Source organism: Tamandua tetradactyla, chromosome 9, assembly GCF_023851605.1.
Source record: "Tamandua tetradactyla isolate mTamTet1 chromosome 9, mTamTet1.pri, whole genome shotgun sequence".
Taxonomy (NCBI): domain Eukaryota; kingdom Metazoa; phylum Chordata; class Mammalia; order Pilosa; family Myrmecophagidae; genus Tamandua; species Tamandua tetradactyla.
The window spans coordinates 25,622,988-25,649,712 of record NC_135335.1 but is presented as its reverse complement, the minus strand read 5'-3'; the positions used below and the strand labels follow the sequence as shown (position 1 = coordinate 25,649,712).

At 36.7% G+C, this 26,725-nt stretch overlaps 1 non-coding gene and 2 pseudogenes across 2 annotated transcripts in view; 2 read left to right on the top strand and 1 right to left on the bottom strand.

Moving 5' to 3' along the window:
* The window catches only part of LOC143646846 (olfactory receptor 4C5-like), a 61,459-nt pseudogene that overhangs the window by 22,557 nt on the left and 12,177 nt on the right, over window positions 1-26,725 (bottom strand). Inside the window, exon 5 of the transcript XR_013157665.1 lies at window positions 16,430-16,610. The product of XR_013157665.1 is annotated as an olfactory receptor 4C5-like (transcript). The remainder of the gene's footprint in view (window positions 1-16,429; window positions 16,611-26,725) is intronic.
* On the top strand, window positions 10,915-10,987 carry TRNAG-ACC (transfer RNA glycine (anticodon ACC)). Its single transcript has one exon. It is a non-coding gene; the product is annotated as a tRNA-Gly (tRNA).
* Window positions 25,236-25,676, top strand: LOC143645635 (ubiquitin-conjugating enzyme E2 D3 pseudogene; annotated as a pseudogene).

Sequence of the window (26,725 nt, the reverse complement as noted above, 5' to 3'; positions counted from 1 at the left end):
AAGAAGAAGAGAGAGGATGCAAATAAATAAGATCAGAAATGGAAGAGGAGACATAACCACTGACCTCACAGAAATAAAGGAGGTAATAACAGGATACTATGAACAACTTTACGCTAATAAATACAACAATTTAGAAGAAATGGACAGGTTCCTGGAAAGACATGAACAACCAACTTTGACTCAAGAAGAAATAGACGACCTCAACAAACCAATCACAAGTAAAGAGATTGAATTAGTTATTCAAAAGCTTCCTAAAAAGAAAAGTCCAGGACCAGACGGCTTCACATGTGAATTCTATCAAACATTCCAGAAAGAATTAGTACCTACTCTCCTCAAACTCTTCAACATAATCGAAGTGGAGGGAAAACTACCTAATTCATTCTATGAAGCCAACATCACCCTCATACCAAAACCAGGCAAAGATATTACAAAAAAAGAAAACTACAGACCAATCTCTCTAATGAATACAGATGCAAAAATCCTCAATAAAATTCTAGCAAATCGTATCCAACAACACATTAAAAGAATTATACATCATGACCAAGTAGGATTCATCCCAGGTATGCAAGGACGGTTCAACATAAGAAAATCAATTAATGTAATACACCATATCAACAAATCAAAGCAGAAAAATCACATGATCATCTCAATTGATGCAGAGAAGGCATTTGACAAGATTCAACATCCTTTCCTGCTGAAAACACTTCAAAAGATAGGAATACAAGGGAACTTCCTTAAAATGATAGAGGGAATATATGAAAAACCCACAGCTAATATCATCCTCAATGGGGAAAAATTGAAAACTTTCCCCCTAAGATCAGGAACAAGACAAGGATGTCCACTATCACCACTATTATTCAACATTGTGTTGGAAGTTCTAGCCAGAGCAATTAGGCAAGAAAAAGAAATACAAGGCATCAAAATTGGAAAGGAAGAAGTAAAACTATCACTGTTTGCAGATGATATGATACTATATGTAGAAAACCCAGAAAAATCCACAACAAAATTACTAGAGCTAATAAATGAGTACAGCAAAGTAGCAGGCTACAAGATCAACATTCAAAAATCGGTAGCTTTTCTATACACTAGTAATGAACAAGCTGAGGCGGAAATCAAGAAACGAATCCCATTTACAATCGCAACTAAAAGAATAAAATACCTAGGAATAAATTTAACCAAAGAGACAAAAAACCTATATAAAGAAAACTACAAAAAACTGTTAAAAGAAATCACAGAAGACCTAAATAGATGGAAGGGCATACCGTGTTCATGGATTGGAAGACTAAATATAGTTAAGATGTCAATCCTACCTAAATTGATTTACAGGTTCAATGCAATACCAATCAAAATCCCAACAACTTATTTTTCAGAAATAGAAAAACCAATAAGCAAATTTATCTGGAAGGGCAGGGTACCCCGAATTGCTAAAAACATCTTGAGGAAAAAAAACGAAGCTGGAGGTCTCGCGCTGCCTGACTTTAAGGCATATTATGAAGCCACAGTGGTCAAAACAGCATGGTATTGGCATAAAGATAGATATATCGACCAATGGAATCGAATAGAGTGCTCAGATATAGACCCTCTCATCTATGGACATTTGATCTTTGATAAGGCAGTCAAGCCAACTCACCTGGGACAGAACAGTCTCTTCAATAAATGGTGCCTAGAGAACTGGATATCCATATGCAAAAGAATGAAAGAAGACCCATCTCTCACACCCTATACAAAAGTTAACTCAAAATGGATCAAAGATCTAAACATTAGGTCTAAGACCATAAAACAGTTAGAGGAAAATGTTGGGAGATATCTTATGGATCTTACAACTGGAGGTGGTTTTATGGACCTTAAACCTAAAGCAAGAACACTGAAGAAGGAAATAAATAAATGGGAGCTCCTCAAAATTAAACACTTTTGTGCATCAGAGAACTTCATCAAGAAAGTAGAAAGACAGCCTACACAATGGGAGACAATATTTGGAAACGACATATCAGATAAAGGTCTATTATCCAGAATTTATAAAGAGATTATTCAACTCAACAACAAAAAGACAGCCAACCCAATTACAAAATGGGAAAAAGACTTAAACAGACACCTACCAGAAGAAGAAATACGGATGGCCAAGAGGCACATGAAGAGATGCTCAATGTCCCTGGCCATTAGAGAAATGCAAATCAAAACCACAATGAGATATCATCTCACACCCACCAGAATGGCCATTATCAACAAAACAGAAAATGACAAGTGCTGGAGAGGATGCGGAGAAAGAGGCACACTTATTCACTGTTGGTGGGAATGTCAAAGGGTGCAACCACTGTGGAAGGCAGTTTGGCGGTTCCTCAAAAAGCTGAATATAGAATTGCCATACGACCCAGCAATACCATTGCTAGGTATCTACTCAAAGGACTTAAGGGCAAAGACACAAACGGACATTTGCACACCAATGTTTATAGCAGCGTTATTTACAATTGCAAAGAGATGGAAACAGCCAAAATCTCCATCAACAGAAGAGTGGCTAAACAAACTGTGGTATATACATACGATGGAATATTATGCAGCTTTAAGACAAGATAAACTTATGAACCATGTAATAACATGGATGGACCTAGAGAATATTATGCTGAGTGAATCCAGCCAAAAACTAAAGGACAAATACTGTATGGTCCCACTGATGTGAACGGACATTCGAGAATAAACTTGAAATATGTCATTGGTAACAGAGTTCAGCAGGAGTTAGAAACAGGGTAAGACAATGGGTAATTGAAGCTGAAGGGATACAGACTGTGCAACAGGACTAGATACAAAAACTCAAAAATGGACAGCACAATAATACCTAATTGTAAAGTAATCATGTTAAAATACTGAATGAAGCTGCATCTGAGCTATAGGGTTTTTTTTGTTTTTGTTTGCTTGTTGGTTTGTTTGTTGTTGTTGTTTTTTACTATTACTACTACTTTTATTTCTTTTCTTTATATTAACATTTTATATCTTTTTCTGTTGTGTTGCTAGTTCCTCTAAACCGATGCAAATGTACTAAGAAACAATGATCATGCATCTATGTGATGATGTTAAGAATTACTGAGTGAATATGTAGAATGGTATGATTTCTAAATGTTGTGTTAATTTCTTTTTTTTTTCTTTCCGTTAATAAAAAAATAAAAAAAAATCAAAAAAAAAAATCTATAGGCAGCTACAGTAATATTAGATAAAATAAATTCCTGAAATCAAAAATTTGAAAATATTTAGTAACAAAGCACACTACTATAGCAAAGTTGATAACTGTAATAACTTTTTACTTGATATTTTGAAAAGCATAGTTTTCATAGTTAACCAAATGGTATTTAAGATAGCATTTAATATACAAATTTAAAAATGCTTTTGTATGAGTAAGAACAAAGGAATGTCGATACTGCAAGGTGTTGAAAATGGATGGTAATTAATATTTTAAAATTTTAAATTATGTGTGAGACTAAAGCAAAAAATATTTATTTGGTACAAAATTCCTATTTTGACTAGTGCAGTTCCTAATATAACTTATGTGGACAGCTTAATTGAACGCCATAAGTACATTGAACTCTGGGCAGGGCATGAGATTTTGTAGGTTTGTCCAGAGTGATGCCCTGATAAATCCCAGAGTGATTTGAACAGTGAATAAAAAAGTATTTGCAAAATCCCCTTGGGAAAATGGTAAGAAAGGGGGAAAGTTCAACTTCACCAAGTAGAGAATTCTTAATATTCTCACAAGCAGTGGGGACAACCAAAGCAATAGGCTGAGCCCCCTATCTTGGGGTTTGTTCATATGAAACTTAACTTCACAAAGGATAGGCTAAATCTACTTAAAATTAGACCTAAGAGTCACCCCCAAGAGAACCTCTTTTGTGGCTCAGATGTGGCCTCTCTTTCAGCCAACACAAGCAAACACACTGCTCTCCCCCTCTCTACATGGGACATGACTCCCAGGGGTGTGTACCTTCCTGGCAGTGTGGGACAGAAATCCTAGAATGCGCTGGTACTCAGCATCAAGGGACTGAGAAAACCTTGTCAACCAAAAGGGGAAAGAGCGAAATGAGACAAAATAAAGTGTCAATGGCTGAGAGATTCCAGAGTTGAGAGGTTATCCTGGAGGTTATTCTTATACATTAAATAGGTATCACCTAGTTAGCTAAGAAGTAATGGAGAGGCTGAAGGAAACTGCCTGAAAAGGTAGAGCTGTGTTCCAGTAACTGTGCTTCTTGAAGATGATTGTATAATGATATAGATTTTGCAATGTGACTGTGTGATTGTGAAAACCTTGTGTCTGCTACTCCTTTTATCTGCCTTTTCAACAGATGAGTAAAATTTATGGATTAAAAATGAATAACGGGGAACAAATGTTAAAATAAATTTAGTAGATTGAAATGCTAATGATCAATGAAAGGGAGGGGCAAGGAGTATGGTATGCATGAGTTTTTTTCTGTTGTCTTTTTTTTCTTTTTCTGAATTGATGCAAATGTTCTAGGAAATGACCATGATGATGAATATGCAACTATGTGATGATATTGTGAATTACTGATTATATATGTAGAATGGAATGATTATATGGCAAGAATGTTTGTGTTTATGGTTAAAAAAATAATTAATAAAAAAATACAAAAAAGATAGCATTTAATATTTACAATTCAAGAAACTCTGATATCTGCATCTATAGATTTATTCCTTCCTTGTTTTATGTTTATATTGGTTTATGAAATATTGTACAAACAGGCTTTATGATGATTACTTAGATTTTTTTTAATATGCATATGGATAAAACTAACTGAGATATCTATTTTAGGTGGTTATTCCTTTTAGGTTTCCATACATTAATTGCAAAAATATCTGTATCTTCATATTTTCCTGAAGTCAGGAACATATTTAGTAACATAGGCCATTACTATAGCAATGCAGATATTTGTAGGAATTTTCCACTTAATATTTTGAGAACATTCACAGTTTTGACAGCTGCTCAAATGGTATCTAAGTTAGTGTTGAATACTTAGAATTCAAGAACTTTGCTATCTGAATTTGTAGGTTTTTTTCCTTGTTTCCTTAATTTTCAATTGGTTTATGAAACTTACTGTACAAACAAGACAGGATTTACAATGATTATATGGATAGTTTATTTAAATATGCGTACGGTTAAGCTAACTAAGATATCCATTGTTGGTGGTTCTAAGTGTATTGCTTGTTTTCTTAAAAAAATGATTAAAAAAGAAATAATAAAGGAAGTGCTGTTGGCTGACAAAAAAGAAAAAGGATGGGGAAATCTGCAGATGGGCACAGAATTGAAAAGTACCAGTAAGGGTGACTAAAAGGATAAAAAGAGAATGGGAGAAGAATATAGCTCTGACAAATAAAAGCCAAAGGAAAATACAATAGATTCAAGAAATATATTTACAGTTATAACTTAGAATGTTAATAGACTAACATCATCAATTGAAAGAAAGATTTGCAGAATGGATTAGGAAATATGATCCATCTATATGCTGCTTATAAGGTATTCATCTTAGACCCAAGGATACAAATAGACTGAAATTGAAAAGATGGAAGAAGTTGTTCCATGAATACTTAACCAAAAGAAAGCAGGAGTAGCTATGCTAAGAGCAGACAAAATAGGCTTTAAATGCAAATATTTCATAAGGGCCAAGGAAGGCCACTACATATTAATAAAAGGGACAATTCACCAAGAAGAAATAAGTCATATGCCGCTGATAGATATAGAAAATAGATAAATAGGAATTCCTCAAAATAAAAAGCTTCTGTACCTCAAAGGACTTTTTCATAAGGGTGAAGATGCAGCCAACTAAATGTGAGAAAATATTTACAAATCACATATCAGATGTTTTAGTTTGCTAGCTCCTGGAATGCAATATACCGGAAATGGAATAGCTTTTTTTTAATTTAATAAATTGCTAGTTTACAGTTCTAAGGCTGTGAAATTGTCCAAATTAAAACAAGTCTACAGAAATATCCAATCTAAGACAACCATGGAAAGATACCTTGGTTCAAGAAGGCCAGTGATGCTCAGTGTTTCTTTCTTAGCTGGAAGGGCACATGGTGAACACAGCAGCATCTTCTAGCTTTCTTTCCAGGCCTCTTGCTTCATGAACCTCCCTGGGAAGCATTTTTCTCCTTCATCTCCAAAGGTTACTGACTGGTGGATTCTGTGGTTCTCTCTTCCTTCTGTCATGGTTCTGTGGCTCTCCTGTCCTTAAAAAGGATTCTTTCAGAAATGTCTCCTCTTTTATAGGATTCCAGTAAACTAACCAAGACCCACGTAGGATGGCTGCAGACATGTCTCCATCTATTCAAGTTTAATACCCACAACTGATTCATATCTCCATGGAGATAATCTAATTAAAGGTTCCAACATACAGCAGTGAATAGTGATCAGAAGAAACAGCTGCCTTTACAAAATGGGATTGGGACTAAAACATGGCTTTTCTAGGGTACATAAATCCTTTCAAACCAGCACATTGGATAAAGGTTTTATATTCTGTATAAATAAGAAATCATACAACTCAGCAGTAAAAGAACAAACAACCCAATTATAAAATGGGCTAAAGATACAAATACACATTTTTCCAAAGAGCAAACACAGATGACTAAAAAGCACATAAAGAGATGTTCATTTTCATTACCTATAAGGAAAATGCAGATCAAGACTACAATGAGATATCACCTCACACCTATAAGAATGGCTACTATTAAATAAATGGAAACTACAAAGATTGGAAAGGATGTGGAAAAATTGGAACACATTCACTGTTGGTGGAAATGTAAATGGTACAGCCACTATTGAAGACAGCTTGGCAGTTCCTTAGAAAACTAAGTATTGAGTTGCCTATGACCCAGCAATACCACTACTCGGTATATATCCAGAAGGGCTGAAAGCAGTGACACAAACTATTTGCACACTGATGTACATAGATGCATTATTCACAACTGCCAAAAAGATATAAACACTCCAAGTGTCCATCAACAGATGAGGGGATAAACAAAATGTGGTACATACATACTACCAATGGAATATTATGTTGCAGTTAAGACTAAATGACATCTTGAAGCATATGATAACATGGATGAACCTTGAGGACATGATGCTGAGTGAAATAAGTCAGACACAAAAGGACATATACCATATGATTGTGCTGTTATGCTCTTGGTAAAGGTAAACTCAAAGGCTTATAATGTAGTATATAGGGGACCTAGAGATACACAGAAGCTAGAGATGGATGATCTGTTAGCTCATGAGGCTAAGTGTAAATGAAGAAATGAACAGTAGAGCAGGCAGTTCATTAATGGATTTATAAATAATATTGGTCTATTAAAGGTGACCATTATTAAAAGGGGTTGTACAGAGCCATGTATCCCACCAATTAACCCTATAAATATAAATAAATTCTTCTATGAGCTACTTCAAAGGTATGGCTCTTGTACAAAGAATCAATAATAGAGGAGTATGGGGGAAAATTATCATTGCATAATATGTGCTGTATTTAACAGGAAAACATCAACAGTACCATAGCAATACGAGTGTCAAATAATTGGGGATAAGGACAAGAGTTAAGGGGAGGTTTGGATTTTCTATGTAGTGAGGTTATGTTTATTGGTTATTTTTCTCTTTCAGGATCTAAAATGGAGAGTTTTGATGAGTGTACAAATAAGTATAATGTGAGACCTGGACTGTTTACTCTGGAGATTATCCATAATGCCCAATTGATAGAGGTGACTGAAAGAGACACACTGACTGAGAAGTAGAATGGCAAACTGTGGAATATACATATGATGGAGTATTGTGTGGCTACAGAATGGAACAAAGTTGTGAGGCATACAATGAGGTGAATGAACTTCAGGGACATTGTGGTGCAAAATAAGCTAGAAACAAAAAAACAAATATTGTATTCCTTTTTTAGGAAATACTTGTAAGAAAACTGGGGCCTAGATTATAAGCTTGTATAATGCAGTGACATTTAGTTTGGAACTGTAAATGGTAGGCTTAGATTTTGAGATGCTGTACTATATATGTATTGGACATATAAACATAAAGTATCTCCCTGGAACTCTACTATATGACACCTAAGACTCAGAGTTGGAGTTTCACAGCTCTGAAAGTCAGTTTCGCTACATATAACTGTTAAACCAAAAAAGATACCAGGCTTCAATTAGAGGTAAGAACAAACCCAATCTGGTTGGAACTAAGATAAATCAGAATACAGGGGTAAGGGTGGCATCTGTATTTTAGAACTTCACCTACTATATGAGACTGAAGGAAGAGAAGTTTATTTTGTCCAAAACCTAAATTTTCTGTAGCACATAATCTAACTCACCCTGTCTGGATAGCTCATTTAAACAACCCAAACACATGAATGGGTATAAGGGCTTGTGATTCAGTTTAGCTTAATGTAATACCTGGGTACATCCCAGAGTATGTTGGGTAGACACTTAAAAAGTATTGGCAAAGTCCCTTGAGGAACTGGAGAAAAGAATATGAAACTATTAAACTTTATCACCAGGAAAACCACTTATACTGTCTCAAACATTACGGACTTGTGAGTCAATAGAAGAAACCCTCAATCTTTGGGCTTACTCTTATGAAGCTCACTTCTGTAGCAAAGAAGCTAAGCCTACCTATATTTATGCCTAAGAGTTACTTCCGGGGAACCTCTTCTGTTGCTCAGATGTGGCCTGTGCTGGTTTGAAAGGATATATGGATCCTAGAAAAGCCAAATTTTAATTAAAATTCCATTTCATAATGGCAGAATAATCCCATATTCAATACTGTATGTTTGATTCTGTAATTAGATAATCTCCCTGGAGATGTATCCCAATCAAGAGTGGTTGTTTAAACTGGATTAGGAGAGATGTGTCTCCACCCATTTGGATGGGTTTTGATAAATTTCTGGAGTCCTATAAAAGAGGAAACATTTTGGAGAATGAAGGAGATTCAGAGAGAGCAGAGAATGCTGCAGCACCACGAAGCAGAGAGTCCATGAGCCAGTGACCTTTGGAGATGAAGATGAATAATACCTCCCAGGGAGCTTCATGAAACCAGAAGCCAGGAGAGAAAGCTAGCAGATGACACCATGTTCACTGTGTGCCCTTTCAGTGGAGATAGAAGCCCTGAATGTGTTGGTCATGTGTCTTCTCACTTCAGAGAGAAACCCTGAACTTCATCGGCCTTCTTGAACCAAGGTATCTTTCCCTGGATGGATGCCTTTGACTGGACATTTCTATAGACTTGTTTTAATTGGGTAATTTTCTCAGCCTTAGAACTGTAAACTAGCAACTTAGTAGTTGCTAGTTTTAAAAGGGAATTCCCTTTTAAAAGCCATTCCATTTCTGGTATGTTGCATTCCAGCAGCTAGCAAACTAGAACATGGCCTCTCTCTCTCTAAGCCCAACTCTGCAAGGAAAACCATTACCCTCCCCTCTATGTGGGATGTGACATACAAGGGAATGTGAAAGTCTCCTTTGCGACATGGGACATGACTCCCAGGGATGAACCTGGTCCTGGCTAACCAAAAGGGGGAAAAGAAGCATAACAAAATGAGGTATCAGTGGCTAAGAGAGTTTAAATAGAGTCAAGAAGCTATTCTGGAGGGTACTCTTACACAAGCTTCACTGAGATATTAACAATTACCACGGTTTATCAAACTCCAATTAAAACCATTCCTATTAACCCTAAAGAACACCTAGGGATACATCTGAGATTCTACAAAAGTTTCACACACTAAGTTTACTTCCAAGAAACCTACAACCTCTAGATGGTTCCTAGGCCAGATAAGTTCTGAAACACAGAGGAGCAAGCCCTCCATAATATCAATTTATTCTATCATCCTATCCCATATTATTGACACCCAATTTCAACATGAAAAAGTTAGAATGGGAATAGGCCAAATGCCTCTAAAGACTGGGAGAATGAATAAAGGAGAAGGAGGAGTTATAAGAAAAAACATAGGATTTAACAAACAAATATGACTGCTGAATCATTACGCTGATATTTCTTTTAGTCTCCAGGGTCTTGAGCACCTAGAAGGAAAAACCTGAAATTGCAGAACTATAACCTATACCAAACTCTGAAATCTGTACTATAACTACTTGTCATAATGTATTTCAAAATGTATTGCTTTTTTGTATATATGTTATAGTTCACAATAAAAAAGTTTAAAAAACAAAGTTAAAATGTTGAAGTATCACCTTTACTGTAATAATAGCAAATGTGAATGGATTAAACTCCCTAATCAGACACAGATTGGCACAATGGATAAAAAAAAGTATGATTCAACAATATGATATCTATAAGAAACTCACCTTAGACCTAAAGACACAAATAGGTTGAAAATGAAAGGCTGAAAAGAGATATTCCATGCAAACAGTAACCAAAAAAGAGCTGGGGTACTAATACTAATATCAGACAAAACAGACTTTAAATACAAAACTGTTATACAAGACAATGAAGGACATTATATATTAATAAAAGAGGCAATCCATCATGAAGAAATAACAACCATAAACATATGTGCACCTAACCATAATGCCCCCAAATATGTGGGGCAAACACTGGCAAAACTGAAGGGAGAAATAGATGCCTCTATAATAATAGTGGGAGATTTCAATACATCACTGTCAAATACATCTAGACAGAAGATCAATATGGAAACAGAGAATTTGAATAATATAATAAATGAACTAGACCTAACAGACATATATAGATCATTGTACCCCAAAACAGAATATACATTGTTTTCAAGTGCTCATAAATCATTCTCCAGGATAAACAAAATGTTGGGTCACAAAACACATCTTAAAATTTAATGAGATTGAAATTATGCAAAGTACCTTCTCTAACCCTAATATAATGTAGCTAGAAATAAAAAAACAGGTGGAGAGGGGGGTGTGAGGGTAGTTCAGTGGTAGAATTCTTGCCTACCATGCAGGAGACACAGGTTCAATTCCTGGCCCATGCACTTTCAAAAAAACAAACAAGCTAACAAACAAAGAAAAATCAAACAAACAAAAATTCAACAAATGGTGCTGCAAGAATAGGATACTCACATGGAAAAAGAATGAAATGTGATCCCCGCCATACAGCACACAAAACAAAAACAAAAACAAAAACAGGTTGAGAACAGGAAGATCCACAGATACACAAAATTTAAACAACACACTTTTAAACAATCAGTGGGTCAAAGAACAAGTTGCAAGAGAAATCAGTGTCTTAAGATGAATGAAAAGGATAATACAACATTCCAAAACTTATAGGATGCAGTGAAGGCAGTGCTGAGAGAGAAACTTATAGCCCTAAATGCTGACATTCAAAAAGAAAGAGCTAAACCAAAGACCCAACTGCATTCCTTTAGGAACCAGAATAAGAGGTGCAAACTAATTTGAATACAAGAAGAAGGAATGATATAACAAAGATTAGAGCAGAAATAAATGAACATATTGACCACCGTTATCAAATTGGGAGTTCAGAAATATACCCTCACATCTATGACTGACTGATATCTGATAAGGCTATCATTCCACTGATATTGGATAGAACAGTCTCTTCAACAAATGGTGCTGGAACAACTGGACATCCATAAGCAAAAGAATGAAACAGGACTCCTATTGCACACCTTATACAATAATTATCTCAAAATGGATCAAAGACCTAAGTATAAGAACCAAGACCATAAAACTCCTAGAGAAAATCAGGAAGCATCTTCACAATCTTGTGGTAGGTAATGGTTTCTTACACTTTAGACCTGAAACACAAGCAACAATAGATAAATGGGACCTCCACAAAATTTAAAACTTTTGTACTTCAAAGGACTTTGTCAAGAAAATGAAAAGGCAACCTACCCAATAAGAGAAAATATTTGGAAACCCCATATACTATAAAGGCTTAATATCCAGAATATACAAAACAATCTTATAACTCAACAATAAAAAAATAAGTAACCCAGTTTTTAAAAAGCAGCAAAAGACTTGAATAGACATTCTTCCAAAGAGGAAATATAAATAGCTAAAAAGCACATGCAAAGATGCTCAACACCACTTCCAATCTTGGGGTTTGTCATATGAAACTTAACCCAACAAAAGATAGGCTAAGCTTACTTAAAATTAGGCCTAAGAGTCACCCCCAAGAGAACCTCTTCTGTTGCTCAGATGTGGCCTCTCTCTCTCAGCCAACAAGATGAGCAAACTCACTGCCCTCCCCCTCTCTATGTTGGGCATGACTCCCAGGGGTGGACCTTCCTGGAACGTGGAACAGAAATCCTAGAATGAGCTGGAACTCAGCATCAAGGGATTGAGAAAACCTTCTCAACCAAACGGAGGAAGAGCAAAATGAGACAAGTAAAGTGTCAACGGCTGAGAGATTCCAAACAGAATCAAGAGGTTATCCTAGAGGTTATTCTTGCACATTAAATAAATATCACCTATTTAGTTAAGGTGTAATGGAGAGGCTGGAGGGAACTGCCTGAAAATGTAGAGCTGTTCTCCAGTAGCCATGCTTCTTGAAGATGACTGTATAATGACATACCTTTTGCAACGTGACTGTAATTGTGAAAATCTTGTGTCTGATACTCCTTTTATCTACCTTATCAACAGATGAGTAAAACATATGGATTAAAAATAAATAAATAATTGGGGGAACACAAATGTTAAAATAAATTTAGTAGATTGAAATGCTACCGATCAATGAAAGGGAGGGATAAGGGGTACGGTATGTATGAATTTTTTTCTGTTTTCTTTTTTTCTGAATTGATGCAAATGTTCTAAGAAATGATCATGATGATGAATATACAACTATGTGATAAAGAATGTTCATATTGTATGTTGATTGGTTTCTTCGTAAAAATTTTAAAAAAGAAATGATCATGTTAATGAATATATAACTCTGTGATGATATTGTGAGTTATTGATTATATTACAAGAATGGAATGATCATATGGTAAGAATGTTGTGTTTGTATGTGGTTACACATGATAAAAAATTTTTTTTTAATTAAAAAAGAGATGTCCAGCACCACCAGCCATTAGGGAAATGCAACTCAAAACCACAATGAGATAAAATTTCAAACCTACTAGAATGGCCCCTATTTTTTAAAAAAGAAAGCTGCAAGTGTTGGAGAGGATATGCAAAAATAGGAACACTCACTTCTGGTGAGAATGTAAAATGGCGCAGCCACTGGAAGACAGTTTGGCAGTTCCTCAGGGAGCTAAGTATAGTAATGCCATATGACCTGGAAAGTCCACTCCTAGGTATATACCAAGAAGAACTGAAAGCAGGGACTCAGACATTTTCACACCAATGTTTATGGTGGCATTGTTCATAATTGCCAATACACATGATGGAATATTATTCATCTGTAAGAAGGAATGAACAACATGGGTGAACTTTGAAGACATTATGCTGAGTGAAATAAGCCAGACAGAAGACAACTATTGTGTGATCTCACTGATCAGAACTAATTATAATAAGCATACTCATAGAGTTCGACTATACCAGGGGATAGAATGAGAGTAAAGAATGGGGAGCTGATGTAAAATTTGTGCAGAATTTCTATTTAGGTTGATTGTAAAGGTTTGGAAATGATACTAACAATGGCAGTACTTAAGTGCAAGTGTAATTAACAGAATCAAATTATGATTGTGAATGTGTATGAAAGGACAAATTTTGGGTTGCATATATTATTGGGAGGAACGTCAGAAAATACATAGAACTGTAGAACACATTTATTTCATTTTGAGTTCATTTCTGTTGTGGATGATGGACTGTGATTATTAGCATGTATATAAGAATGTTCTTTCATGAATTATAACAAATGTATGATACTATTATAAGGTGCTGATAACAGTGGTTTATGGGGAAAATACTCTGACTATATTAAAAGCTACTGACTGCACACTTTGGATGGAACGTATGGTATGTGAATATATCTCAATAAAACTGCTTAAAAATAGTTACATAAAATAATATGCATAAAGCTCCATCCTTAAATTGGGCCTATAACATAAAAAATAAATTTTAAAATAATCTCACAAAGATGGGGTGGGATAATAAAGCAAAAATGGAGTAAGGAAATTAAAATAGATAGTACTAAAAAAATAAATAAATAAAATAAAATAGACAGTACTCAAATCCACAGGAAGAAATGACAAACTACAAAGCATGAATAAGCAGATTAATATAAATAAAATGTTAATATATTTTCTCTTTTTTCTTCTTAGCTTCCTTAATGGATATAAAATTGTATAGAACAGTAATTATACTATTCTATCCTTTGATTTGTAATATACAAATAAAAAGAACATACAAATCATATATTTGTAACATGGAAATATCAAAAGGGGAAAAGAATGGAGTTATACTGCAGCAAAGTTTCCATGTCTTACTGAAATTAAATTCGTATAAATCTGAAGCAGAATCTATTAAGATATATATTGTAATCCCAAAGCAAGCATTAAGAAAATAACTTTAACAGACTACTACAGGAGGGGCTAAAGATCTGAATAGACAACAGCAGAAAGATATAGAGATGGACAATAAGCATCTTGTACCATTAGGAAGGAAGAAAGTACCCAAAAGAAAAAAATCCTACAATATTGGGAGTACTTCAAAGGATAGTCACCCAAAAGAGCTCCCAATCACCAAAACTGGAACAACTTGAGCAAAAATATACAATACTGGTATAAACTATCTGTGAGTCAATAATAGCATAAATAAATTAACAAATGAAGAAGAGAGACATCTCCCATACAGAACTCCAAATAAATTTTGCAGATACACCCCTGTACATGTGCTGTACACTGCCAATTCTTTCCAAAGAGTGCAGTATGGAAAGGGGGAAAAATGAATAACTTTAGCATGGAGAAACCTGACAAATATTATCACAGCTGGGTGAACGAAGTCAACATCAACAGTGATGAGTCCTACTGATAGTATGTAGAGTTGACATGATGAAAGTGAAATCTTACCTTTGTGGTCTTCCTTTCCCAAACACATTTCTCCAGTCTAATAAAAGGGAGTAAAGTACTGAACCATGTTGTAATGTGGATATAAAAAACATATATACATGAAAGAGACCAGTCAAAAAGATCACATATAGTATGATCCTATTTTTATATTTAGATTAGGGTTAGGAAAGAGTGAGAGGTGGGGGGATGGGATGAGGAGTGACTGCTAATGGCAAGAGGTTTTTTGGGGGGAATGATAAAAATGTTCTAAAAGTAAGATTATGATGATAGCTGCACAACATTGTAGTGTGAATTGTAAAATGGGTGAATTTCGTGGTATGTATATTCTATCTCAAAAATGTACTAATTTAAAATAAAATTTAAAATTATGACACCTGGACAAATAAAAATACTCAAAATTATCCTTTAGCTGGAAAACACTTAGTCTTTATTAGCTAAAAAATTGTTTGGTACAATCACTTCATGCAAGCAGCCTTAAATTATTTTAAGCATAAAAGCCTTTATTGAAGTAGTCTGCTATTGGTCTAATCTCAATAAAAAGAAAGTTTACTCTCTGTTTTGAGAAAAGAAACACGTTTCTTGCTTGTTCTGCTTGCAGGAATGAAATGTCATATGAAACATCACATGACCTCATATCAGGACCTTCCTCCTCTTGAAGGACAAGATCAAAGGCCTGAATAGTCAACAAAGAAAGAAGAGCTACTAGATAACAAGATGTGCTGCCCAAACAAAATGAAACAAGCAATGCTTACTCAATTTTTATGAATCCTGTGACTTTTACTTAGTTTTTAAAATGTTTTACTGCTTTCTTCTAGACTTTTGCCATTTCTTTGTCTGTTTGGGGTTATAAAAGCCCAAACCACCCTTCCCATTCCTAACTGGTCTTGGAAAAATTTCCTCCAATTCCTTGATGATGCACCTGCAAAAAAATCACCTTCTCACCAGAACTATTTAGGATCATGTTTTCTGGAGATAATAATTACAGTATGCCTTTCACAATGCAAATGTTGTAGAAAATAAGCTATATTGGTTTTCCAGGTTCTAAGTGAAATTATTTATACAGGGAGAGAAAAGAATTCACAGAAAGCTCAAAAAAAAGGTATATGTGTTTTCAGGCAAGAACAGTAAAATTGTGTTGCAGTTTTCCTGAAGAGGCTTTTAAGCTTATCTCTAGATTCCCCATATGCTGATAGACATGATGTAAAAGCAGCCAGATTCTGGAAATAATGAAGGTAGACCAAGGAAGGTGGGGCTTTTTAGAAAAGGCTACAGATAGAATTTCCTCAGACTAATGATCTCTTTCCCCAGACCATGCTGTTACAATTCCCCAGTGAAATCACATTTCCTTTGCAACCTGCCTTTTGTCCTCCAGTTTCTGAAATTTACCCAAAAAGTTCAATGTCACAGACATTGATGACTTATGAACATAGTAACATCTTACTCACCTAGGGGATAAAGAATTGCTTGGCCCTGCAACTTCAGGATCTACTCCTTTCTGGGACTGTGTCTCTGCTCTGAAACTCTGCAGAGTGTAAATGCTGCAGTTTCTCTTCCCAGTGGGATTTTGTTTCAGTGGTTCCATCCCTCTCACTTCATAGGATTTGATTTGTTCCACAGGGATCAGCACTTGGGACAAAAGCGCAAATTCACATTTAGTTAGGTGGTTATTCATATTTTAAAACTTTAACTTCTGTGTGAGACTAAAGCAAAAAACGTTTATTTGGGGTGGGTGATGGTGGCTCAGCAGGGAGAGTTCTCATCTGCCATGCTGCAGACCCAGGTTCGATTCTTGGTGCCTGACCATGCAAAAAAAAAGTTGTTTGGTACAAAATTTATATTTTGACTGGTGTATTTCCTAATATAACTTATATGGACAGGTTAATTGAAAACCATAAGTACATGGAACCTTGAACAGGTCATGAGATTTTGTAGGTTTGTCCAGTGTGATACCCCAACAAATCCCAGAATGATTTGAGCAGTGAATAAAGAAGCATTTGCAAAGTTCCCTTGGGGGAATGGCAAGAAAGGGGGAAAATTCAACTTCCCCATTTGAAGAATTCCTGATATTCTCACAAGCAGTGGAGACAACCAAATCAATAGACTGAGCCCTCAATCTTGGGATTTGTTCATATGAAACTTATTCCTGCAAAAGATAGGCTAAGTCTACTTGAAATTAGGCCTAAACAGTTATCCTCTAAGAACTTATTTTGCTACTCAGATGTGGCCTCTCTCTCTCAGCCAACATGGCAAGCAAACTCACTTCCCTCCTCCTCTCTACATGGGACATGACTCCCAGGAGTGTAAACCTCCCTGGCAACATGGAACAGAAATACTACAATGAGCTGCGACTCAGCATCAAGGGATTGGGAAAACCTTCTTGACTAAAAGAGGAAGAGAGAAATGAGACAAAATAAAATGTCAGTGGCTGAGAGATTTCAAACAGAGTAGAGGTTACCCTGGAGGTTATTCTTACACATTATATAGATATCCATTTTTAGTTGAAGGTATATTAGAGAGATGGAGGGAAGTACCTGATATTGTAGAGCTGTGTTCCAGCAGCCATGTTTCTTGATGATTGTATAATGATATAGCTTTCACAATGTGACTGGATTGTGAAAACCTTGTGTCTGATGCTCCTTTTATCTATGGTATGGACAGATGACTAAAACATATGGATTAAAAATAAATAAATAATAAGGGGAAAATGTTAAAATAAATTGAGTAGATTGAAATATTAGTGATCAATGAAAGGGAGCAGTAAGGGGTATAGAAAAATATAGGGAGAACAAAGTTTAAAATATATTTGGGTAGATGGAAATACTAGTGGTCAATGAGAGGGAGGGGTTAGGGGTATGCTATGTATGAGTATTTTCTTTTTACTCTTTATTTCTTTTTTCTGGAGTAATGCAAATATTTTAAGAAATGATCATGGTGATGAATATACAATTATATGATCATATTGTGAGCCACTGATTATATACCAATAATGAAATGTTTATATGTTAAAAATATTCACATTTATATGTTAAGAATGTTCATGTTCATACATTAAGAATGTTCATGTTTATATGGTGTTATGTTTCTTCAATAAAAATATATATTTTTAAATCCACATTTACCATCACGCTGGACCCCAAATATGCAGCTCTTAGTACTCATTCTCCCATAGAATCTTGCAGTGCATATTCTATAAACCCAAACTGGGTCACTGAATGCACAAACTAGACAGGGTGAGAGGAGCCCAGGAGCTAGTTTGATTCAAGAACTCTGAGGAAAGATCAAGAAACCTTAGAAATTGGCTTAAGGTACAATAAACACCATGCATGATTCACAGCTATTTCTTTACAGATCTTGGGTCATCTCACTGTGCAAAACGCTGGGAAAAATACATGATATTGGATTTTCAGTAGATAGTTAGAAGGAGTTAAGAGAATTGGAGCAAAACAGACACAGATGTTAATCCTACTGCCCTCAATGGCTTGGTTGTGCTACCTGAGAATATTACTTCACTGTTCTGAATTGGCTCTTACTTGTATTTCAATTTAATTAGTTAATCTGCATTTAATTTGCATTTCTGATCCTTATTTTATACCACTTTAGGGCATAGCTATACAGACCTTACTGCGTCTTTTTCAGTTTTATAAGCACCCCCACGAAGAAGTATGAATATTCTCCTTTCTCAGAAAAGGAATCCTAGGCTTAAAAGCACAAGCCCAGGCCCCCACAGTGATGTTAGACACATTTAGCACATGCATTCTCCCCAGCAGCCCTGCCCTGTCCACAGATGATGCAGCACAATATCACACATGCATATGTTCCCTCCTCCTGGGGATGCAGTGTTAGGCAGTCTGCCCAGAATAAGGGCAGAACATGTGGAATCCACATCTGCATAGTCCATGCTGGACCCCTGCCCCACCACCCTCCCCCTTGGGCCTTGCACACAAGCACCTGGGGTCTCATCATGGCATCTTCTAGCACACCCTCCAGGGTTGCCTGCACACACTAATTCTGTAGGTCTCTCCCTCCCTTGTCTCGGCCTTAACATCTACTTTCTCATCAGTGGGAACCAGGTTCCTGAAGGTAGCTGGGAAATCTGGGAATCTCCCAGATTATTTCCCTCAAGGCTCTAGGCCCAGAAAGGGAGCCTGTAAATTGGCAGGGCAGGGCATGCACAGTGTACCCAGACATGGCCCACATTCTCTGTGTGTAAATGAACCCAGGACTACATCAACCATCACCCTTCTGGTCCACTTCTTGAAATGCCTGTTTGTTAATAAAGTCCATCTGGTATAAAAGGTGGGAGAAAGTTGTTGTGTAAGTGCTGGCATTTCTAGTGCCTTCCCATGGATGTGCATTGCACTTGGGCTCTGGCTTTATAACTAAGTGCAATTCTCAGTCCTTTATTGGATCTTGGTTTGAGAAAAAAAATCCCTTAAGATGTGTAGGATAATTGTAGTTCAAGTATGGATGCAGTAATAAGAAGTTTATTTAGTTTTATGTATGCCTACTGAAGTGCTAAGTATTGAAATCTTACTTATTTAAATATATTTTAAAAGAAATATGAGAAAGCAGATATGGCTAACTGAAACTGTTCAATATAAATAATGGTATGTGGGTGTACATTTTTATGCTTCTCTTATTCTGTATCATTAAGAAATACTTTTTTTATAAAGAAGAAAGAAGTAAAATGAAGGGGGTGTACTAAAAACACCGTGCCCTCTAGATACAGAAAAGGAAGGTATATTTCAATTATTTGTGAATACAGATGAGAAATTTAGTTAAAATATCAGAAAATAGAACCCAGTAATGCAATATGAAATGATATCTATGCTAAGCAGAATCTGTCTTAAAAATGAAGAAACACACCAATGTTTATAGCAGCGTTATTTACAATTGCAAAGAGATGGAAACAGCCAAAATGTCCATCAACAGACGAGTGGCTAAACAAACTGTGGTATATACATACGATGGAATATTATGCAGCTTTAAGACAGGATAAACTTATGAAGCATGTAATAACATGGATGGACCTATAGAACATTATGCTGAGTGAGTCTAGCCAAAAACTAAAAGACAAATACTGTATGGTCCCAATGATGTGAATCGACATTCGAGAATAAACTTGGAATATGTGATTGGTAAAAAAAAAAAAAAAAAAAGTGAAAAAAAATGATGAAGGGACCAAATCTTCCACTCTTCATTTCAAAGAATGAGACACAGACTGTGAGTGGGGACCATGAACATTGTCTTGTTTCAAGTGGAATTGGACTGAGACGTCCTAGAAGATAATAATTATTCAAAGCCATTCTTTGGTTACTTCATTTATTCACCATAACATACCAAATACTGACAACCCCGCAGGCACCATTCTAGGCCATAGGGAATTAATAATGCACAATTCTTGCCAATTCTAATTTGAGAACCAAGATAGATAAACCAAGAGAGGAACCATATATTGTGTGATCTCACTTATATGAAATACCTAGAATGAGACTGAAAGTAGATTATAGGTTGGGGAGGTATTGCTTAATGGAGCATAGATTGAGATGATAATAATGTAGGATAAAGGATGCTGGTGATGGTAGCACAACATTGTGAACATCATTAATATTCTGAATTGTACACTTACAAATGGGTAAAAGGGGATGTCTAAGTTGTGTATATGCTACTACAATAAAAAGTTTTTTCAAATGGAAATAGAGGGCAGTGCAATAGTGGCTCAGTGGAAGAATCTTCGCCTGTCATGCTGGAGACCTGGGTTCAATTCCTGGAGCCTGCCCATGTCAAAAAAGAAGAAGGGGGTGGGTCACAGTGGCTCAGCAGGTAAGAATGCTTGCCTGCCATGCCTGAGGACCCGGGTTCAATTCCCGGTGCCTGCCCATGTGAAAAAAAACAAGAAGGAAATGAAAGTACAATAACTACCAGTAATAATAATTATTGGAGACAACAGGCATAATCCAGGACTGTCCAGGCAAAGTGGGATATTTGGTCATCCTAGGCATGCAGGACCTTTGGCTCATACTTTGTCCACTGCCTCACCCACAATAAGAACTGGGACAGTTCTCATATTTAGAATATTCAGCATCCTCATATGTGACCCAGGGAGTATATCAGTACCTACTGCAGAGGTACATCATAGGGCTATTATAAGGTTCAGTGATGTAACACACCAGGCACTGGGAACAGTATGCAAAGACATACATTCAACAATATTTATTGCACTAACAAAGTCAGCAAGTATCCTAGAAATCTGTCAATAGGTACATTCATGCTTTGGATGATGGATATAGCTGTTAAAATGATTGGTAGATCTAGAAGTCTGCTGTGCCCATTTGTCTAGGGAGTGCTGCTTATGTCCTTGTCCTGGCATGAGCAACACCCCCTCCTTTCATTCTCAAAAGGACCCTGGTTTGGATTTTTCATGAGGTTTTGCCTATAGGGCTATAAGTATGGGTATGGAATTAGCTCTAAGAAAATGTAATTCATAATTCAGCTGGACAATAATTTAAAAACCTAAAAATGTACAAATCTAAAATGTACAGAACATAGAATGTACAATCAGACATGGGCATATGCTTATGTGTGAACTATACATCCATGGAAGGACATGCAAGAAATTCATAACTGGGTATCTGAGAGTGGAATAGAATTGAACATCCAAGTAGTGGGATAGGAAAGAGACTTACCATTAATTGTGTGCTTTTCAACAGTTTCATTTGTTTGTTTAGCTATAAGCTAAATTTTAACAGAATACATGATAGTAGCAGTAATAATAATAACAATAATAAAGATTATGGGGAGGGTTCTGCAGCAGAAGTTGGAAGTACTGGCCTTTCCCATGATCTTGCCCCTCTGTAGTTCCCACTGTAAATATTCCTTCAGTCTATTCAGTAGACCATGGATGGGTTCCCTCTGATACATTAGATCTGCCTTGCTTGAGTTGCTGCAAACTGGCCTTTGTGGCAAGACTCAGAATTTCCCTGCCAGATATGAAATGTGCAACTCATGACAAAGAGTTTGGGGAAATCAGATCTGTCTGCAGAAAATTACTTGGCAGTTCCTCAACAAATTAAATTTAGATTTATTATATGACCTAGAAATTTCACTTCAAAACAAAAATGGAAGAAGTATAAAAACACTTTCACACAAATGCTCACAACAACATTATTATAATAGCTAAAAGGTAGAAACTGATGACTAGATAAACAAAATGTGATGTATAAATACAACGGAATATTATTCAATCATAAACAGGAATGAGGTACTTTATAGTACATGCTCTAAGATGGGTGAAACTTGAAAATATGCTAAGTGAAAGAAGTCAAACATAAAAGGCCACATATGAATCAATTTACATGAAATATACAAAATAGTTAAATCTATAAGACAGAAAACAAATTAGTGGCTGGAAGGGGCTGGGGAGGGAAAAAGAGAAGGAAAGAAGAAATTGCTTCATGGGTATCGGGACATGGTAGATGATACTCTATGAGGGAAGATAAAGGATGAGGAAATGTCTAGAGTTTGGAATAGAGTAACTATGTGCACATTAGGAAACCTGCAGCAGAGTGAGACAAAGGAAGAAGTCCAAGATTTATTGTTTAGTACATGATGTATGTGAGGCCCCCAAGTCACTGGCAGTGAGCAGGTTATCAGCTTCTCCCTGAGCTCTGGGCAGCTTTTTAGGCTCTCAGTCGGTTCCCAGCAACCGACTGGGAGGGGCACAGCTGCTGAAAAGGCACCACCAGCCATGCCCACCTTGAGCTACTGTGTGCTGGGGCCATGTGACCAATGGCTATGGTCATGGCACCACCGCATCCCACCACTCCCAACTCCCAGTCCTCCCTCACCCCTGTGGTGGGATGTGCTTGCCCTCACCCAAATGGGGGAAGGCTCCTGTCTAGTCTTGTCGCTACTGTCCTGACCCCCCCACCCACACCACTAGATCACTGGAAAGGTGTGGGCAAGGGAGAGAGGGAAGGGAGTATTAAAAGAACATTTTTTCTCCAACTTAGGATCTCAGTACTTTATTGAGAAATTCATCAACTGGGCAGCAACCCTTTCAAAAAGTAGAAGGGAGCTTGGCTGAGATTAAATAGGGTAGATGAGGAAGCAAGTAAAGAAATGCTCTGATGGGTCACCATTCCTTTTCTACTTTACCTAGGGGAGAGGATCTTCCACAGTGCAGTGGGGGGCAGCAGATATACAGTGACTCACATGGTGGGCTTCTGCATTTTGATAGCTCTCTCTCCTGGACCTGACTGGTTTATCAGCAGGTGCTGATTGTCTGCAATTCTGTAGGCTGTATTCCCTTGTTCATTTTCCTCAAAAAGCCCCTGGATATCAAATGTTTTTGTCTTCTGGAACATACTTTCTCAGAAAGGGCCCTCAATGTAGGCAACCATTTCATTTTATTTAACAGTGAGAATGGAGCTAACCTACCACTGCCCTGGGGGACAGAGTGACAAGCAATGACTGTGATGACTACAGTTGACCAGGGTAATGTCAGTTCCCCTGCTTTTAGTACCCTAAGTAAATGGCTGTGTTAACAGACTAAAGGAAACATATATCATCTCAAAAGATGCAGAAAAATGACAAAAAAATGCATTAAAAGCATGTGGCAACATGTGATTTTCAGACACTGCCCTGATCAAGAGGGCAGAGAGAGAAGCTTCAGGGTTGAACAATCTGTAAAAACTTTCAGAGATATCTTTCTCAAAGCCCAGAAAACACTGAAAAGATTTCAGTAACAGGGTGAGTGCTGAATGAAGAGAATGGCAACGTAAAAGTAGTAGGATCTCAGGGTGCCAGACTGGCCCCTCCCCCAACCCTCCCCCCATTCCTGGTCCTGGTTGGGTGGTAGCAGCATAAGCTTGGAGCAAGTATTCTGTGTCAATCTTTTGGTGACAGCTTGAGGGATTGAATCAGGGTACCTGTCACAGGCTCACCATCCCAGAACTTGCTCTGCATGTAAAAGGTAATTCTCAGAACTCTTCTACAGAAAGCTGTATGAGAATAGTCAATTTGTGGCTGCTGGGGCAAAGGATTGCTAGCTTCAGGACATACAATGCATGCCTAGGACGATAAGCACATTGTTTCCTAGGTTAGAGGGGACATTCACATCTTTGTAAATGGGGGACTTTCTTGGGCTACAAGTACATGCCCAAGACAAGATGTATGAACAGACAGGATCACGGAAGCCCATAAGCTTTGGCCTTGAGTTATTCTCAAAATTCACTGTATGGATAAGCCCAAAAGAAAGCACTAGAACAGGTTCATCTGCAAATCAAGGAATGCTCTGTGATAACATAAACTGTTACAATTTAAGGATTAGATGTCTCAGGATCTAAATTCTAGCAAACAACACATTAAAATACCAAAAGTTCCAGGTTTCAACAAACGATTACAAAACATAACAAACAGGAAACAATGACCTAGACAAAGGAAAAGATTAAAGCATTAGAAACCAACCATGAGGAGAATTAGACCTGGGAAATATCAGGCAAGATTTCAAGAAAATCGTTCTAAATTTGCTCAAAGAACTGAAAGTATGGGCAATGAACAAAAGAAATTAGGAAAACAACAGATTAACATAAAGAGACTATCCATAGGGAGATGAAAATTATGACAAGGAACCAAACAGAACTGAAGAACACAATAACAGAAGTTAAAAATTCCTTAGAGGTGTTCCAGAACAGATGTAGCTGGCAGAAGAAACAATCAATGAACTTAAAGATAAGGTAATTGAATCATTCAGTCTGAGAACAGAGAGAATAAAAGATGAAGAAAAGTGAACAGAGCCTGAGGAACCTGTGAGATACCATAAAGCAAACCAATATATACATTGTGGAAGTCCCAGAAGAGGAAAAGAGAAAGGGGAGGAGAGATTATTCAAAGAAATAATATCTGAAAATTTCCCAAATTTAATGACTATACACATCCAAGACGCTCAACAAATTCCAAACTGCATAAACTCAAATGTATCCACACTGTGGCATATAATCAAACCGCCAAATGCAAAAGAGAAAGAGAATTCTGAAAGCTACAAAACAGAAGCAGACCCCCATGACCTACTTCTGGCCCCCACCCTCCCAGTCCAACCTCTGATCCATATAATAAAAAGGCGACTGTATCTGGCAGAACCGGTGTGAGATGAAGATAGACTTCTTCCCCACCACCCTGATAATCAAGAGTTTTGGCTGGACCTTTGCAGGCACACCAAGATAGAGCAGAGCCAGACAAAAAGCACAGACTATGGCACTGAAACGGATTAATAAGGAACTTAGTGATTTGGCCTGTGACCCCCCCAGCACAATATTCTACAGGACCAATTGGGGATGATATGTTTCATTGGCAAGCCACAATTATGGGCCCTAATGACAGTCAATATCAAGGTGGTGTATTCTTTTTGACAATTCATTTTCCTAAAGACTATCCCTTTAAACCACTTAAGGTTGGATTTACAACAAGAATTTATCATCTAGATATTCACAGTAATGGCAGCGTTTGTCTCGATATTCTAAGATCACAGTGCTCTCCTGCTGTAACTATTTCTAAATTTTTTTTATCCATTTGTCCACTGCTATGTGATCCAAACCCAGATGACTCCCTAGTTCCAGAGACTGCACAGATCTATAAAACAGGGATAAGTATAACAGAATATCTCAGGAATGGACTCAGAAGTATGCCACGTGATGCTACCTTAAAGTTAGAATAACCTGCATTATAGCTGAAATAAACTTAAATTACTGCTCCTTTTTTAATTTACTTATTTGGCTGCTCCCCTATCAGACCTCCTCTTTTTTAATTTTATTTTTTGTTTACCTCCTTCCATTCATTTACGTGCTCATCTGAGAAGACTTAAGTTCTTCCAGCTTTGGATAATAACTGCTTCTAGAAACTGTGAAGTAGTTACAAGAGAACAACTGCCCAAGATTCAGAATTTTTTAAAACATGGAGCATGTGCATTACGTGGCCAATGTCTTCACTCTAACTTGGTAATGAGACTAAAACCATTCTTCACTGCTCTAAATGTTGAAGAAGTCATCTGATGGGGAAGGAGATGGATGTTCAACTGCCATATCAAAGGAAACAGCATTACTCTATAGCAGCATCCATTCTCGTTTAAATCTTCTACTGTTAGAAATTTGAGGTTACATGATATACTTTATGCTCAATTGATGTGGCTGGAGAATTGGTATTGATTTTATAGCATCAGCAGAACAGAAAATGTGATGCATTTTATGGATGTCAATAAAGGAATGACCTGTTCTTGTTCTACAGAGAATGGAAGTTAGAAGTCAAATACCCTTTGTATTCCAAAATAGGTTCTCAAACATTTTGTAATTTTCATTTAAATTGCTAGGAACCTTGGAGCTATTAATCTATCTTTCAATACACTGTTTAATATAGCAGTGAATAAACGATGTAAGATGTCAATGGATGAGTGATCAACTAGTAGCTCTGCTAGTAACTGATTTATTTTTCTTCGATAAATTTTATAAACCAAAAAAAAAAAAAAGAGAAGCAACACGTCACATACAAGAGAGTAAGGTTATGTGCCAATTTCTCACTGGAAATTATGAAGCAAGAAGGCAAAGGGATGACATATTCAATGTTTTGAAAGCAAAAAACCTGTCAACTAAAAAATTAGAATACACATTTCTAGGGGCAAGGGGAATGGGGAGTTAATGCATAATGAGTGTAAGGTTTCTATCTGGGAGATGGGAAGGCAGTGAGGGTAC